The 8,548-nt window shown below is 49.9% G+C and overlaps 1 long non-coding RNA gene across 1 annotated transcript in view; it reads right to left on the bottom strand.

Moving 5' to 3' along the window:
* Positions 1 to 6,837: 6,837 nt before the first annotated feature.
* Positions 6,838 to 8,548, bottom strand: part of LOC145362544 (uncharacterized) — a 538,269-nt gene continuing 536,558 nt past the window's right edge. Inside the window, exon 3 of the long non-coding RNA XR_013889995.1 lies at positions 6,838 to 7,116. This is a non-coding gene — a long non-coding RNA (uncharacterized LOC145362544). The remainder of the gene's footprint in view (positions 7,117 to 8,548) is intronic.

Here is an 8,548-nt window from a genome sequence, read left to right as displayed (position 1 = left end):
GTCTCAATGAGCTCTCCCCTCATTCTTCTAAACTCTAACGAGTACAAGCCTAGTTTATTCATAAGCTTTCAGGGTTTGCCCCTTCGTCAGTTGAGTGGAAAGTTCTGGTCTCAAACATGCATATAAAAGGCACACACAGTTTACAGAATACTGATTAGAATGCGAGTCTTTACAGCTAACCTGCTATTTAAGTTGTAAAGTTGCAGACAATGTGAGTGGAGAGAGCATCAGGCACAGGCAAAAGAGATGTGTATTGTGTCCAGACAGGGCAGTTAGTAAGATTTTACAAGTTCAGGCAAGTCATGGGGTTACAGATAGGTTCATGTCGCACTAAGATCCCTTTTGGGGCCATCCTCATGTGTGCGGAACTTGGCTATCTGGCTCTGCTCAGCAACTCTGCGCTGTCGTGTGTTGTGAAAGCCAAGTTTACTGTCAAATAAATCGGACTTAAACCTGGTGTTGTCAGACTTGTGTGTTCTCCGCAGCAGAAGCGGGTTCCATTCCATGTTATAGAGCAGAAATCCAAGAGAACTGGATTAATTGTTGGATTACAGAGTGATATATTACAGAACAGTAATCCAGGAGAACTGGATTAATTGTTGGATTATGCAGTGATATATTACAGAACAGTAATCCAGGAGAACTGGATTAATTGTTGGATTATGCAGTGATATATTACAGAACAGTAATCCAGGAGAACTGGATTAATTGTTGGATTATGCAGTGATATATTACAGAACAGTAATCCAGGAGAACTGGATTAATTGTTGGATTATGCAGTGATATATTACAGAGCAGAAATCCAGGAGAACTGGATTCATTGTTGGATTACACAGTGATATATTACAGAGCAGGAATCCAGGAGAACTGGATTAATTGTTGGATTACACAGTGATATGTTACAGAGCAGGAATCCAGGAGATCTGGATTAATTGTTGGATTGCACAGTGATATGTTACAGAGCAGGAATCCAGGAGAACTGGATTAATTGTTGGATTATACAGTGATATATTACAGAGCAGAAATCCAGGAGAACTGGATTAATTGTTGGATTATACAGTGATATATTACAGAGCAGAAATCCAGGAGAACTGGATTAATTGTTGGATTACACAGTGATATGTTACAGAGCAGAAATCCAGGAGAACTGGATTAATTGTTGGATTACACAGAGGTTATTGCAGAAGGTCAGGGGACATGGAGTTGGGGGTAGGGTGTTAGCGTGGATAGAGGATTGGTTGTCAAATAGGAGGCAGAGAGTGGGGGTCAATGGGTGCTATTCGGATTGGCGGTTGGTGACTAGTGGGGTGCCCCAGGGGTCGGTGCTGGGGCCTCAGCTATTTACCATTTATATAGATGATCTGGAGGAGGGAACCGAGTGCAGGGTGTCGAAATTTGCTGATGACACCAAGATTGGGGGAAAGGCAAATTGTGCGGAGGGTGTGGAGAGTCTGCAGAAGGATCTAGATAGGCTGGGCGAATGGGCCAGGAAATGGCAAATGGAATTTAATGTTGGCAAGTGTGAGGTGGTCCACTTTGGTAGGAAGAATGGTAGGAAGGACTATTACTTACGTGGCGAAAAACTGCAGCAGGCGACGGTGCAGAGGGACCTCGGGGTCCTTGTGCATGAGTCGCAAAAACCCAGCTTGCAGGTGCAGCAGGTGGTCAGGAAGGCGAATGGGATGCTGGCCTTCATAGCGAGGGGGATTGAATATAAAAGTAGGGAGGTCTTGCTGCAGCTGTATAGGGCATTGGTGAGGCCGCAGCTGGAGTACTGTGTGCAGTTTTGGGCGCCGCACCTGCGCAAGGATATTTTGGCCCTGGAGGGAGTGCAGAGGAGGTTTACTAGGCTGATACCGGAGTTGAGGGGGTTGAGCTATGAGGAGAGGCTGAATAAACTAGGCTTGTACTCGTTAGAGTTTAGAAGAATGAGGGGAGATCTCATTGAGACGTATAAGATGATGAATGGGATGGATAGGATAGAGGTGGAGAGACTCTTCCCGCTCAAAAAAGACAGTAGGACTAGGGGGCACAGCCTCAAGATAAAGGGGAGGCGGTTTAGAACGGAGTTGAGGAGGAACTTCTTCACTCAAAGGGTGGTGAATCTCTGGAATTCTCTGCCCGTTGAAGTGGTGGAGGCTGCCTCGCTAAATATTTTTAAAAAGCGGGTTGATGGGTTTTTGATAAGAGAGGGGATTAAGGGTTATGGGGAGAGGGCAGGAAAGTGGAACTGAGCCACGACAGATCAGCCATGATCTTATTGAATGGCGGGGCAGGCTCGAAGGGCTAGATGGCCTACTCCTGCTCCTATTTCTTATGTTCTTATGTTCTTATGTTCTTACACATGTGCGTGTGTCCCTGGGCACAGTTCCCAGAGAGTTTAAAATCCGGCTTCTGTCTCTCTTCAAAGCTGCTGGTTTGCAGCATTTATGAGACAGAAACTTCACTCTCATTCTCTCCCTCCCCTCCCCCAGCCAGTGCTTCTGTTCTTAAACGAAGTCTAAGCGTTTTTTTCACAGTTCTGATTTCTGGTGAGTCATTGAACATTAAGCAGAGGGCAGACACATTTAAACACCCAGACAGACAACAACAGACAGATTGCAATGTAAATCAGAAGTGGAATTGTAAATGCAACAACAAAGGACTTTGCAAGATATTTCTTCAGGCAACTTAAGGAGAAGGGAACTTTGCAAGAACGAGCAAAGGGTGCAAACCTGTAGCTGATGGAGTCATGGATGATCAAGTTGTATGATCTACATTTAGACTGGCCTCTGTCTCTCTCAGTCTGGCAATACAGGGCTGCGAGTTAATTTGACCCAATTTTCTCTCAGCTCCAGGTGCTGGTAATGTGAAGCTGGGATGGGGATGGGGGTGGGGGAGAGAGAGAGCGAGCGAGCCTTGGGATAAACCATTTGCCTGGTGCTCAGTAACCCACACAACACCCCCCACACACTCAGAGACAGGTTGGTGTTGGACTGGGCCATACCTGGAGGAGGTGTGTCCAGGTGAGGTGTAGGAGATGTGGTTGGATGGGGTTTGATTGGGGAGGTGTGGACAGTTTGTATGTGACTCAGTGAGGATATAAAAAGGCTGGGTGTGCATTGTTTTCTCTCTCTCTACACGTGAGTTGGTAAGTATCAGGTAAACTCTGTGAGTGAGTCATGGAGTTCCAGCTCTGATATTTTAACTCCCATTTATCCAGCACAAAGCCCCTGGCCCAGGATCTGTCTCCCCCACCATGGGAGAGGGGATGGAAGGAGTTGGAGAGATCACCGAGGGGAAACATGTGCGATGGTGAGTATGAACCTCTTCACTTTGTGTCTGTACCTCTTTCCTACCCCAGCCCTGCTTTTCTCTGTTTGCAGCCTCCTCTCAATCTTTCTTTCTCTATCTGCTCTCTATTTCTCTCTGCTCTCTAGCTATCTTTTTGCTTTCTCTCACTATCTTTCTCTCTTTTTTTTTCCCCTGGACACTTTTTCTCCCCCTGGACTTTTTTTTCCCTGCCCTGCTCTCTTTTCCACCCTCTCCCCTCACTAGATCCCTAAGCACACTCCCCTCCTCCCAGTCCCTCTATTCCCACTTCCCCTGTGAATCCCAGTGGTTCCCTCAGCCCCTTCCCCCACCAAATCCCTCAAAGCCTATCCTTCTCCTCTCCTGAATCCCTCTCTATTCCCTCACCGGTGCCCTGTCTCATCTGCCCACCTTCAATCTGACTCTAAGCCCACCCCCCCAAAAATCTCTCAGAACCCACTGCCAAAGCCCTCTAAGCCCCTCTGAATCCCCCAAGGTCCCGTCCCAATTCCTTAACCACCCCCTAAAGACTCCCTATGACCCCCCCCCCCACCTCCAGTCCCTCCTAAGCCCCCAAACTCAAATCCCTCAAGTCCTCCCCAGCTCCAAATCTGAGTCACCTCTCCCCGCGAATCCTTTGACGTGCCCCCAATTCTAACCCTGAAGCAATCCCCACCCCCCAAGTCCCTCTCTGAATCCCCCTTCTCAAACTGCTAAAAATCCCATCCGGCCTCAGTCCCTTTCCCTCCACCCTGACATTCACCCTCCTGCGCTAACTCTCTCTCTCCCACCCAGATATGCTCTCAGTTCTAAGCCCCTGAGATTCCTCTGGAATCCCCTTGAATATCTCCCTGGATTGGCTCCCCTCACCACATCCCTCTGCCCCCATATCCTGCTCCTTCTCAAATCCCACCCCCTCTAATCGCTGAGCCCCAAACCATTTAATTCCCTCCCCCCACTGCTGAATCCTCTTAAGCTCCCCCCCCTCCACATCCCTCCTGTATCCATCAGACCCCGAGAAAACCACCCCTCTGTCTCCCCTTCCTGAATCCTCTCAATTCTCCCTGATTCCCGCCCTCTCAGTCCCCACTGCTGAATCTCTAAATCCATGAGACTCTCCCTTAAATCTCCCTGAATCCCTCAAATTCCCCACCACAATCCCTCTGAGTCTCTCCCTACATCCCTCTCCACTCTCCTCTTTAATCCCTCTCAACGGCTGCTTCACAGCTCCAGGGTCCTGGGTTCAATTCCCGGCTCAGGTCACTGTCTGTGTGGAGTTTGCACATTCTCCTCGTGTCTGCGTGGGTTTCCTCCCACAGTCCAAAGATGTGTGGGTTAGGTTGATTGGCCATGCTAAAATTGTCCCTTAGTGTCCAGGGATGTGTAGGTTAGAGGAATATGTTAAGAGGGTTTAATATGTAGGGATATGGGGGTAGGGCCTGTGTGGGATTGTGTTCGGTGCAGACTCGATGGGCCGAAGGGCCTCTTTCTGCATTGTCGGATTCTATGAATTTCCCCCCCTCACTCCAGCTGAATCTATCGTCATTTCCACAATCCCTCTAAATCTCCCACCCACCGAATCCATTCCTCCCAGTGCCGTACCCCCCCATCACCCCCCCCCACTGCCCAAACCCTCTTCAATCCCCTTCCAAATCCCTCTGTCCTCTACTCCCCCCCCCACTGTCCAAACCCTCTTCAATCCCCTTCCAAATCCCTCTGTCCTCTACCCCCCCCCCCCCCCACTGCCCAAACCCTCTTCAATCCCCCTCCAAATCCCTCTCAGTCCTGTACCCCCCCCCCCACTGCCCAAACCCTCTTCAATCCCCCTCCAAATCCCTCTCAGCCCTGTACCCCCCCCCCCCACTGCCCAAACACTCTTCAATCCCCCTCCAAATCCCTCTCAGTCCTGTACCCCCCCCCACTGCCCAAACCCTCTTCAATCCCCCTCCAAATCCCCCTCAGCCCCGTACCCCCCCCCACTGCCCAAACCCTCTTCAATCCCCCTCCAAATCCCTCTCAGCCCTGTACCCCCCCCCCCACTGCCCAAACCCTCTTCAATCCCCCTCCAAATCCCCCTCAGCCCCGTACCCCCCCCCCCACTGCCCAAACCCTCTTCAATCCCCCTCCAAATCCCCCTCAGCCCCGTACCCCCCCCCCCACTGCCCAAACCCTCTTCAATCCCCCTCCAAATCCCTCTCAGCCCCGTACCCCCCCCCCACTGCCCAAACCCTCTTCAATCCCCCTCCAAATCCCTCTCAGCCCTGTACCCCCCCCCCACTGCCCAAACACTCTTCAATCCCCCTCCAAATCCCACTCAGTCCTGTATCCCCCCCCCCACTGCCCAAACCCTCTTCAATCCCCCTCCAAATCCCTCTCAGTCCTGTACCGCCCCCCCCCCCAGCCCAAACCCTCTTCAATCCCCCTCCAAATCCCTCTCAGCCCCATACCCCCCACTGCCCAAACCCTCTTCAATCCCCCTCCAAATCCCAGTGTCCTGCTGAATATCCCTCTAAGTTTCTCCCCTCCCTCCAGCAAATCCCCACTCCCTCCTTGTAAACGGCCCCTAGACAGACTGACACCACCCCCCGCCCACCCCCATCCCGTCAATCCCCCTCCACTCCCCCTGTAAACAGCTCCTGGTTGAGTTGGATGTGGAAACTCTGCCCATTTAAAATGCTGGAATGATGAATTGCCCTGACACTGTTATAATATCCCCGTCCCCTCTCCTCCATTGCCCCCTTTCTCTAATAACCTCTGACTCTGGGCAGCCTGTGTTATAATATTCCCCCCTCTTGTACAACAGACCCCACACCCCTCCCCTCTATCTAATTACCTGTGTATTACAAACCCCCCCCCCTTTCAGTAGTTTTTTTTTTGCCATTCCCCTCCACTGTGTTCCTGGGCCCTCGCTGCTTGAAAACAGTGAACCTCTGATCTGGCCTGTCACGAGACAGAGGAGAGAGATGGAGATTGGGAAGATGCTGCTGTAATTCAGACAGAATGATTCACAGACAGACAGAGAGAGATAAGAGACAGAGATATGGAGATGGGGAGAATGTCTACAGCAGCAATGATTCAGAGGGTGGGAATCAGGGAGAGATAGAGAGAGGGAAGCAGATAGCTAGAGACAGAAAGAAGCAGTGTTAAAATTTTACTTGTTAGTCACAAGTAGGCTCACATTAACATTTCAGTGAAGCTACTGTGAAAAGATATAGGGATGGAGACAGGATGTTACTGTAATTCAGGCAGAATGAGTCACAAAGGGCAGCAGAGATAGATAGAAAGGGACAGAGAGATGGAGAAGAGGCTGCTGTGATTGAGATAAAATGACACACAGAAGGAGAGATGAGTAGAGAGGCTGAGATATAAAGCGAGATGTCGAGATGAATGGAAAGGGGAGCTTGGGGAAGACAGACTGATGAAGTTTCAGGAAGAGAAAGATAGAGAGAATGAGAGAAAAAAGGAAAGATGCTGCCATTGAGAGGCTGAGGTGGAAAGGATGGGGAGAGACAGGGATTGGAAAGATGTGGAGAAACAGTTCTGAGGATGGGGGAGTTACACAGACAGAGCTTCAGGGAGAGGGATTGGAAGCTGTGGGATTACATTGGAGCAGGGATCACTCGGAATAACCCCCCCTCCCCCTGACACACAGACCACTAACCCTCAGTGTAAAAGCCCCACCAGTCTATCTGTGTATAAAAATGAACGACAAAGACACGGGGATTTTTATTAATATTTTTCTCTCTGGTTGTAGCTCTTGTCCGAGGATTCTTCACGGCAAAACTATTCGCTCTCTGCATCGTCAAAGTTTCCAAAAGAATTCTCCTTGGTTGGAAGAGAAAATAAAGTGAAATGTGATTAAACACAAAACCTGATTGTAAACAATAAAAGGCACAGCAAGATCCCAGGACTTGCTGAAATTCACAATCTCACTGAGGGGGTGTTAGGGGGAACATTCATTTCCACATCCTCATTATTAAACCCTGACAAAATGGGAACAATTTTCAAATGAAATGAACTTCCAAATGCCTCGTGACTGTCCCGATATATAATTTATTAAAACATATCAAAACATTCTGGGGGTGGATTTACTCCAGAGACAGGCCAGTGAATAAACACAGGAGCTTATTCCCACTTCTATCAGTCACCTGCATCCCGCCCCCCCGCAGGAGGACACCCCCACCCCCAGAGCCTCTGTCTCTTTCCCCAACCCTCCACTGAGCCCCTGACACGCTCCCACCCCTTCTCCATTCACCCTGTTTCTCTCTCACTACCCCACCCTCCTTCCCCTCCATCTTTTTTACGTTTAAAGTGTGAGGCACAGTCACAGTGTGAGAAATGCGGTGGTGGTTGTGGGGGGGGCGGAAAGAAACACAGAGCATGAGTGCGCAGCAAGATCCCACATACACACAGTCTGAACAAGGCCAGATACAAGGTGATATCGTCAGGATTGGGGTCAAGTGAGTGGGAAATAAGGGAACCAGACATCTCCCTCTCTCTCCCTCTCCACATGAGACAGCCCCCCTCCCAGATCCTGTGCCTCTTCCCACCCCCTCACCGCAACCCCCCACAAACCTCACCTCTTGCTGTCTTCCTATTTTCCCCTCTCTCTCCCCCCACTTCTTCCCATCTCTCTCTCTCTCTCTCTCTCCCCCCTCCCTGTCTCTCTCTCTCTCTTCCCCCCACCCTCGTGTCTCTTCCCCCCATCTCTCTCTTCCTTCCCCCCCACCCCACCCCACCCCACCCCACCCCACATCCCCACCCCACCCCACATCCCCACCCCACCCCACATCCCCACCCCACCCCACATCCCCATCGAATATTGTAATGAAGTTGCATATAAAAATCTGGTGTTTGCCCAATGTAAGTATTGAAAAGAAATGCCGAGAAAATCAAAATAACCCACCCAGTATTGAGTCTTTCGAAAGCCTGTGTCTTTGGGATTTTAAACTGCAGAAAGCAGGCTGCAGAAGACAACTTTATAACATCTGTGTCCAAATCAGCAGCCAGAATCCCAGCAGCAAAACAGGTTCTGAATTGGACCAATGATTTTAAAACAAGCTCTCAAACACACACACACACACACACACACAACCGATTACATTCAGATTGCAGTGTTGGTGACAGCCTCGAGCCACTCAAATTGCAGGAATACTGGGAGGGAATTCTAGGTGTTTAAACCCGGACGGGGGGGAAATAATGGGGAAAGAGGGACCTTGCTGCCTCTTTAGATTGAAGGAGGGAGAGTCTGATACTG

This window comes from Carcharhinus amblyrhynchos, unplaced genomic scaffold, assembly GCF_965287045.1.
Source record: "Carcharhinus amblyrhynchos unplaced genomic scaffold, sCarAmb.v2.hapA scaffold_38, whole genome shotgun sequence".
NCBI lineage: Eukaryota > Metazoa > Chordata > Chondrichthyes > Carcharhiniformes > Carcharhinidae > Carcharhinus > Carcharhinus amblyrhynchos.
Note: the sequence above shows the minus strand (reverse complement) of the source record. Positions and strands in the feature narration are given on the sequence as shown.